The following is a 10,132-nucleotide window of genomic DNA, read 5'->3' on the forward strand; positions in this document are numbered from 1 at the left end:
TTAATTTTTAAATTTAAAAATTATTTTTACATTAAAATGTAGTATTCAATTCATTAATATATAAATCACGTAAAATTCAACTCATTTTTACCTAAAATAAATTTTATATAATCAATTTATTTAAAAAAAAATAAGAACAAAACCCACGCTTAATCTTTTAAATGATTTTTAAATAAAGTAGTCATCAACTCAATATATTAAATAAAATTACCAAAAACAATTTAAAAAATTTATATGTTGTCTTTATGCATCTTAAAATGACAAGATGTAAGGTGGCTTTTTTAACATAGATAATGAGGAAATGATTACATTATTTAGCAATTATTTTCATATATATATATATATATATATATATATATATATATATATATATATATATATATATATATATATATATATATATATATATATATATATATTGAATTTGTTTTATTTATATTTATTATTCATTTATAAGTGTTAGGCTTTGGTTTTGGTTTATTATTATTTAGTGTTATTTATAAGTATTATTCAATTTTTATTTGTGAAACAAGCGATGCATTAAAGATTAGATTCTCTAAAGATTTATTTCAAGGCTAAAGAGATAACATAACATTTGATTTGCTTGATTGTATGAAAAAACCTTTTTCCTTGCATTTGAAGATTTGATTAAATTTGATATGATATGATCTGGTTTGATTAGCATAAGGTTTTAGCCAGATTGAATATCCAAACTCAATGAATATACTGACTTATAAAAGAATGAGACTAAACCTAAGAAAAGAACAAAGAAAAATAAGGAGAATTATTTGTTAGAACAAGATTGAGAATCTATGTTCAGAATCTAATTTTGATGATAACAAACATATATTTTGTGAGTAACAGTTTTATTACTAATGATTTCATTTAGTGTGCAGATACTATGCTATAAGATTTATACAGGATTCATCAGAAAAAGATTACAACGACTACATCAGAAACGGGCTCATATATGAAATCAAACATCCAGCAGATTGACGAAGCTGAGACACCAGTCATCAGATGTTCTGATCACCAAAGACAACATATAAAGAAGCAAACAAGCAAAGATTGAAACTTATTTAGAAAGAGCACGCAACATCATAAGATCACGTAAGAAGAAAGATCAGAAGTTCTCAAGCAAGAAGCTCTGAAGACACAAGGCAACGACATTCAAAACGCAAACAACAAAAGAGTCACTTGTGAACCAATGAAGAATCTACGACTCAGCATACAAATTGAATAAAATACAAAGAGATGATAATCAAAGGGAGAGCCGTTAGAAACCTCATCATAAGCAAAACGGTTGTAACATTAAGTGGAACAACTCCCAAGGTTGATTGAAGAAGCAAAGCCACATGCAGCGCCTTGGAAAGACAAGCAAACACGCCATCCACTGTAATCATCAGGTTGAAGATAAGGTTCTGCCAAGAGCAACATTTGTCATCCATGAGCAAATCGAGACAAAGGCCTTCAAAGCAATATTCAAATCTCAACGGCTAGATTCTAACGGTAACACTCACCAAGCTATAAATAGAACAAATCTTCAAACTTGAATAGTATGGAGTGACCACAGCATATGGAATCCATCCATCTTACTCATAGTGAAAAATAAATTTATCCAGAATGAAGAGTGAGTGATCATTCATCCCTTGAATGGATCCGGAAGAGAAAAAGACAATATCCAGTAAGGATCATCCATGGAGATAAGAAGAAAGTGTGCAACCAAAGACATATTTTGCATAAAAGAAGAAAAAAGAATCGGCAGAATACATCTGTGTATTTGTAGATGAAGCAGTTGAGAATGCACATCAAACTGAAGAAATATGAAGACATACATCTGAAGATACAAGAGGCAACACATACTCTGTATGTGATAAGCAACAATGTTGAAATGTAGTTATCATATGCCTGAACCTTACAAAAGAGAGAAAATGTGTGAGAAAGCTAACACACATCAGAAGATACACAAGAGGCAACGCATACTGTGTATGTGATCAATTCACAGTGTTGTTAAACACCAAACACATGCATGTGTGAAGATGGAAATGGAGAGCACGAACATGAAAACTGACTAGCTAATTCAATTTCTCCATTAGAGGCAACTGATCTCTGAATTTTTTTGTATGCCGTTAAAAACCTTCGATGGATGTCAAAAGTGTGTTTCTGAATGGATTCATTTATTTGTTAGCAGTGATAATAGTTTTATACAATCTAGTATCTTTAGTTTCCCCTTCATCATCACTCTTTCTAGTATTGTTGAAGCTATTGGGTGCGCTCAAACGGGTTTTACTATGGAACAAACATGTCTCATGTACACTCCTGCTGAGAAACTCATGACCATCTATGACAATATGTCTGGTTATGAACCCACCAATCCCAAAAATCTTCTTCCCAATGCCTAAGATTGGTTTCATCTTCTGGTAACCAACCTAAAACTCAGAGGCATTAACAAGGATTTTGTGTATCACAATTAAAAACTCCCGATTTTTTGTCTTCTCAATTGGGTTTCAATTAACTTGCCTTAAACTATCTTCATTCATCTGAAGGAATATGTGATGATCTCCAGAAGACAAAACAAAACTTTCACACCATATGGGATAGTTTTATATGAACTGATTCATAAGGCTTGTTTAGTTGGAATAGTTCGAAGGTTTAAGGTTGGTCCAGATACTGCCCTTGTGGAGGATAGATGTGAAACTTTCAGAGATCATTTGTTCTCATGATAATTGTTATGGAATTGTTTTATTTGTTTTGTCTCCTTTGTACTCCCTTCTTAATCAATGAAAGTTTGTTTGTTTGTTTTTCTCTCACTGTCTTTCTGATTTTGTGCTTAATCATTAAAATCAATTAACCTTTTCTTAACTTTTTGAATATGACAAAAAGGGGGAGAAAAATAATGACGATTTTGACTCATCTATTTCTCTAAAAAATCTCACTACTTACATTTTTCCATATTTATGTGAAAAGAGATTTAATTCAAGGTTCAGGAATTACGCTAATTCTAATGAACGAATAATATCCTAATAAAGATGAGAAAATTTCTGATTGTCAGTCACAAATATCTGATAAGTAAAGTCTGAGAAAATTTCTTATGTTCAAAAATATCTGATAATTCATGCTCTGATGTTACATGATCTGATTCACTAAAATTTTATGTAACAATGAGAAACAACATACTCTAATATTCGAGACTTCATGCGCTCTGATATATGAAGTTTTGAATAGCGAATGTTTCTAATAAAATCAAACTCTGATAAATTAAACCAAGGCTCTGATATCTCGTATCTGACTCAAGGGGTTTGTACATCTCAGGGGGAGTTTTCTCTATCTAACTATGATATGTTTTTATGATACTACCTTGTAAAATTGTTCATCAAAATAGATGGTTTTGTCATAAAAAAAAGGGGGAGATTGTTAGAACAATATTTGGTTATGCATTCAACCTTTAGTTTTGAAGATAACAATACATATATTTTATATGCAACAATTTTGTACTCTAATAGTTTCTTGAGTGTGCAGATTTAGTATTTTGATTGATTATGGACTGTTTTCTAAAGAATCATTAGAATCAACGTTGACACACATCAGAAGAACTATTTATCCATTTCTGAAGAGACATCAGCAATTCTGAAGAATGTTGAATGTTAACCAGAAAAGGATTATCAAGTGTTTCTAAGATAAGCTACTATTCCAGATCAGAAATCAAGATTTCAAGGCTCAGATAAGTTGTTGCTTCCAGCTCAGAAATCAAGATATGTCATTCAGATAAGTTGTTGCATTCAACTCTGAAGACTTCATTCTGACTCTGAAGACTCAACTCTCTTGGGACGTCTACGTTACTTGATGTTTTCCATGTTTTCTATACTTCAGCTCAAAAGTACATTTCAAAGAAGAAATGTCAAAAACTTGCGCTATAATATAAATGGTACAATAGTACACTATCTTCTCCACTACTACAAGGACGTATGTACGAACCCAATTTTGGTGTGCTCTTTATCCCCCACGATCTTTTTGGAGCCGTTACATCAATTGGAAAGGAAAGCAACGTCTTGTCTTTCTCAACTGTGAACTATATATATATGTGTGTGTGTGTGTGTGTGTGTGTGTGTGTGTGTGTGTGTGTGTGTGTGTGAAGATGCTCAAGCTGCTCAAATATATTTCAAACTCAGCATACATATCTCCAACGTGAAAGAAAAGAGAAAGAAAAAGAAAATCTAAGAGAGATTATTCTAAACACTCCTTTGTGAGAAATCTATTTCTAAGAATCTCTATAACACAAGAGTTGTTGATCATAAGTTGTGTTACATTTGTTCTTAAGAGTTATTTTCATTTACTTATTTAGAAGCACTATTTTGTAAACACTTTCTATATTAAATTTGTTGAGATTTGTATTCTACGAGTGACCAGGTTGTTAGTATGTATACTTGAGATAGTTAAGGTGTATTTCTAGACTCTTAGAGGTTGTTTATAATCTTTCATAATTAGTGGATTAAGTTATTTTCTAAGGCGAGATCACCTTGGCGGGTGGACAAGATTAACCTTTTCTAAGGTGAACTTGTATAAACCAAACGTGTTCTTATTCCTTCATTTCTTATGTATCTCATTGAATATGGTGAATAGTTTTTCTTGAAGTTTCTTTTTAGAAAACCCAATCCAAACCTCCCTTTCTTGTGTTTTTCTCAACCTTCATAGGATTATGAATGATGAAGTTGAGAGAGAAATCCAAGATGAATGGGAAGTGGCCAATGAAGAAGGAGTTGAAAAAGAACAAGAAAAAGAATTAATCATACCATCAGATGAGAAAACTGAATCAAAAATAGAAGCAATTGAGGAAAAAATAAATGTGATAAAAGATCAAAAATGGAAAGTAAGGATGATATAGTTTTGGATAAAGCTTCAAATTCAATAATTTCTTTATACGTAGATATACAACAGGAAAATATTCAACAAAAGCATGCCTTGAAAAGTTATTTTAGCAACAAGGAAGATGGAAGAGAAGAAATTGAGTAAGTATTAGATGATTTTTATGCCTTGTTCACCAATATCAAGTTGAAGAGGAGATGAAAGCAACATCATCATTACCGCAAGTATACGAGATTCCTAACAAACAAAAGAAAGAAGAAAAATGTTGTGCTTATTATGTCATATATTATGCCCTAACAGAAGACCAAAAGGAGACAACCAGACATTTTTCAGTTTTTGTATTTAGTCCAGTTCATTTCCTTTTTGTTGTTTGATCCAAGGAAAAGTACTAGTTAAATATCGTACAATTTTTCCATTTGCATTTTTATTTGTTTGATATTAATGAACTTGTTTTCTTCTGTTGTTTCTTTCAGTTTTAATTTTGCTACCTTAACAGTGTTAGCATGAAAAAGAAAATAAATGTCACCAGAAAAAGAATGAACGAAAGAGATCAACAATGAAGTTCCTTTGCAGATTGAAAGTTGATTAAGAAAATGGAATTCGACTACTTGTACTCAATCTTTAGATACCTTGACTAGTATGGTTTGAGCAAAATTTTTCCATTATCCACTTTTCTTTCTAATGAGAGTATCCGTACATTAGTTATTTTCTAGAATTTCAATGTGTCTAATTGAGTCTATTGGTCTAATAAATACACACTGAGATGGTTGTTTGTGAAAACTTTGAGCCTTTTTAAGCCACCATGTTTTAATATGATTATATCCCTTGCTAAAAACTTTGAGTCTTACCCATTCTTTCGGTGACATAGCCTATATGATATAGCCATTCGACTTGAAAGGTAAATTCTTTTCACCCTCTTTGGAGTTAGGTAGAAATGATTGTTTTACTTGTCTGATGCGAAATAATAAGTTTGGTGTTGCTCTTGGAAGTTAGAAACAAATAATTTTGGGGTGGAGTTACTAGAGAAAGTGGTCAGAAAGATAGAAAAGGTAAACAAGAAGTTAAAAATAGATTATTCAAAAAAATCGTGAAAAAATGGAAAGATGAATAGGACCAAAAAAATAAATTATCTAGTACTGATTGATGAAGAAAAAAGTTATATAATGGAAACATGATAACATAAGTAAAACTAGGTATCTAACTCCAAAGATTTTAGCCCACTATCCTAAATTATCCTACCATGACATAAGCCATGTTACAACCTTGAAAAGATCTCAAAAGTGTGTGCTTAAATATGACTTTTATTAATTTGGTTAGAAATTTTACAAACTCATTCTAAATGCTTTTGTATGTTTGTTGTGTGACTATCCTGTCAAATTGAGTGCATATATGTGAGATGAGAGGCATGTTTAATACTTGTATGTTCAGAAGAACTTTTCCGATTTAATGAGATTGAAGAAGAGAACGGAAGAGTTTATCCACAAAACAAGAAAGATGACATTCATTGGTAAGGGAAAACATTTTAATTCTGATGAAATTTTTCAGTGTGCAGACAAGTTAATTAAGGACAAGCAAGAGAGTAAATTTCCATTCATCATTACGTGATTTTTACTAGGAAATTCGGATGAAAGTATTTTTCAACACAATTTACATCATGAAACTTGCCCGGTAATTTGATCATATCTGGAGTTTCGTAACTTGGATTGAGATGGAACATTTTGCAAAATAAAACTAAAAAGGAGATATAGACCATGGAATTATCTCAAAGCGGGACTTACCATTGTGGCACGATGCATACCATCGTGGCACAATGATGCATTGTGTTGACGTGACAGAATCACTATAAAAAGGTATTTTAAGCTACTTTTTGAGTTCACGAATTTGGGAGATAAAGTTACGACTTGGAGTTATAAAAAGAGGATTTTGAGGGTTTGGAAGCCATTGAATACCTTATTCTTCCTTGATTTTGATGTTCTCTCGATCTAAACTCATTGTAATGATTACATATACTATGAGTAGCTAGATTCTTTAGATTAGGTCATTTTGAGACAAACTTGCTTGTACCTTGTTGGATCATATGGTTGTTTGATATTTATTGAAATTATTTATGTTATTGTTATTATTAAATTGTTCTTAATATTAATGATTTTTATGTGTTAACGAATGCATGAATCAATATTAGATGAGTAGAGATTTTTTACTATTAGTCTACCGATCTAATCTAGGGCAATTATTCATCTTTGTAATTAACTAGGAAGTGATAATTAGAAGTTATGGATTTTGAATTAACGAACGAGGGACACCTAAGTTAACTTTGAAATGGCATAAGGATTTGAGAATTATTGTGTAATTTAGTGAGTTGTACACGAAGGAAGTGGATGCATTAGCCTCGTTAATTCGCTATAAAACATAACAAATTGGAAATTCGGTAAATGCATAGTTCATCAACAGGTAGAAGTAGAGGATTTGAAATAAATATATAATCTCCAATTTATTTAAGCTTTTGTTGATTGTTTCATGGTGTTTGTTATTTTCTTATCAGAAATGGGAGTGAGTTCATGCTCATGGTGTTTATATATATTTTTTAATTCCTAAAAGAAGGGTAATTGTTGAATTCCGTCTGTAACACTTAGTTATTGAATGAATAAGAACCTTTGAAATTTATGATTTTTGTCCCTATATGTTTGTGGCATTTGGTTTTCATCCTTGTTTCTTAATGACTTATTTGTATTTCATCAATGTTTCCTAATTATCTGTTTGTATTTCATCCCTGTTTCTTAGTTATGTTAGTGTACTTTCATCCCTGTATGCTTGTGATTTGTTTGCTTAATAATGTAATATATAAAGGCATATAGATAACATAATGATGGTTCATGTCTTAAAATAACATAAAGCCAAAAGCCATATAAATTTGTCTCAAAATACAACAAAGACACGCCATAAATAAACCATAATTATGTTTTATGGCTCAGAATCTTAACAAAGTATCAAACTACACCATAACAAAACCATAATAAGGTATCAAAGTACAACATGACAAAACCATAATAAGATGTTTAATTTCTACACATCCATAGGTTATGATGGATCACTTCATTTTCCTTTGAGGTTTTTGCATTTAAGGACCCTTGTCCTATCACTTCTCTTCAAATCCAATTTCCTTTAAACTTTTAGTTTGATTGCCTTCTTTTTATGTAAAAATCAGAATATTTGAAGTGCGGCAGGTATAACACATCAACAGAATAATTTCAAGTCATTATTAAAACTCAAATGGTTTTTTAGAACTCTAGGAATAGTAGAAACATGTATAGAAGGTACATCATCAGCTGTTGGAACAAGTGCAAACAAAATATAGTCAGGTGCATAAAGTGTTATACCATAGTCATTTAGTGAATTTGGAACAGGTGCACTCTGAGCTGATGTAGCAGGTTTAATCTGAGTTGATGTAATAAGTGGAGTTTGTGAAGATGTAACAGGTCCAGTTTTAGCAAGATTTGGTTGAGGTTGAGTTGCCTCAAATGGTGCTTCAAGATTTGCAGCAAGCATTTCAAACTCAAGATCGACATCAGTTTGAGATTCATAAGGTTAAGGTTGTTCCTAGGTTGCTGCTCCAACTTCAATAGGTTGAGTTTGTTCTTAGGTTGTATTACTAGATGGTTGTCATTGTAATAAAAATCAAAACATTAATAAGATATCAATGTCATTAATAACATATTCAAATTACGGACATGTTAAATACCTTCCTTTTTTGAGCTTTAGGGTCAACCACTGGACTTGTACAACTTATTGCATTATGGCAATGTATGCCACATCTTGCACAATAATAACTTGTCTGTGTAACACCCCATTTCTACCCGGCGGATAATATTAAAATCAGAGTCACAACACAAATAGGATGCCACATTTTTCAATTTAAAACGTCAACATATAATCGCATGTAATACAGATATGTAACACATTAAAACTTGGATGAACAAATCGCAACAACTTTATGTCCTCAAAATAAAACAACTTTTAAATTGTCACGCAGTGGATTCATAAACTTTAACTTAAAAGTATAACACCTTTGCCCAACATAAACGACTTCAAAGCAACAAAGTATTTAACAAAATTCAACTTAAAATTCAGCAACAGAATTGAAATCAACAATAAAATAACATGCGTTCATCCCCCTAGTGTTACGTATCAGAGCGACCAACACGTGACTCGAATTAATAAAGGTAGACAACCTTCATTTTGGATTACCTGCACGTTACCAACATAGGATAACATTCAAACAGAAGGGGTGAGATATCGAACCATATAATTGAGTGTATGATAAACAATATATTAGAATTAGATTATTTAAAATCACCACTTCAACAACTTTCAAACAACATTCATCACCACAAAATTATCAACATTCATCACAACAACTCAAAATGCAACTCGAAATGCGACTCGTACAATGCACATGCATGTGGTACCAACGGAGCAAAACTCCCAACTTAAAATCTGTCAGTTAATAGAGGCATCAACAAGGCATAAGCCTTCAACTTTAAAACAAGGCATAAGCCTTCAACTTTACAAATTTTGCCAATCCAGGCTAACTTACAGAGATAAGCTCCTAACTTTTATACTATGAATGCGACAACATCATAAATGCAACAACAACAATAACAATAGATCAACATTGGTATAAGCCTACAACATACAATAATAACAACAACAACAACAACAGTTCAACATTGGCATAAGCCTAAAACTTGATGTGTGCAAATAATTTGTGGCAACATAATAACGATAGCAACAATTATCAATAACTTCAACATAACAACGATAGCACAGTTATCAACAACAACATAACAACAACAACAACGTAACAACAATAACAACCACACTTCAACGACAACTCAACAAAAATTCAATGACATCGATATCACCTACGAATTCACAACTATAATATACGCGTACAATAACTTATATAACTCACCGTCTCGACCGAAGTACTCGCAAATCGCTCGGTATAATTATTCGGGTAATTCGACTAAATCCTGCTAATTAATTTCCTGCTAAATTACTATTACTTTCAGCTCTGTTAATGTTCAAATATGTTCACTGTTAGCTACTGTATATAATTCTTCTGCTATTCTATTTCCTTACCATTCCGCACCACTAAATTACTGTGTTAATTACCGGCTAAATTCTCATTACTAGTTGTTATGCTAATTTCAGTTACATTTTCTGCTAATTATTTTCTGATACTGTTATTACAGCATACAATCAATTA

The sequence above is a fragment of the Vicia villosa genome, linkage group LG2 (genome assembly GCF_029867415.1).
Source record: "Vicia villosa cultivar HV-30 ecotype Madison, WI linkage group LG2, Vvil1.0, whole genome shotgun sequence".
Taxonomy (NCBI): domain Eukaryota; kingdom Viridiplantae; phylum Streptophyta; class Magnoliopsida; order Fabales; family Fabaceae; genus Vicia; species Vicia villosa.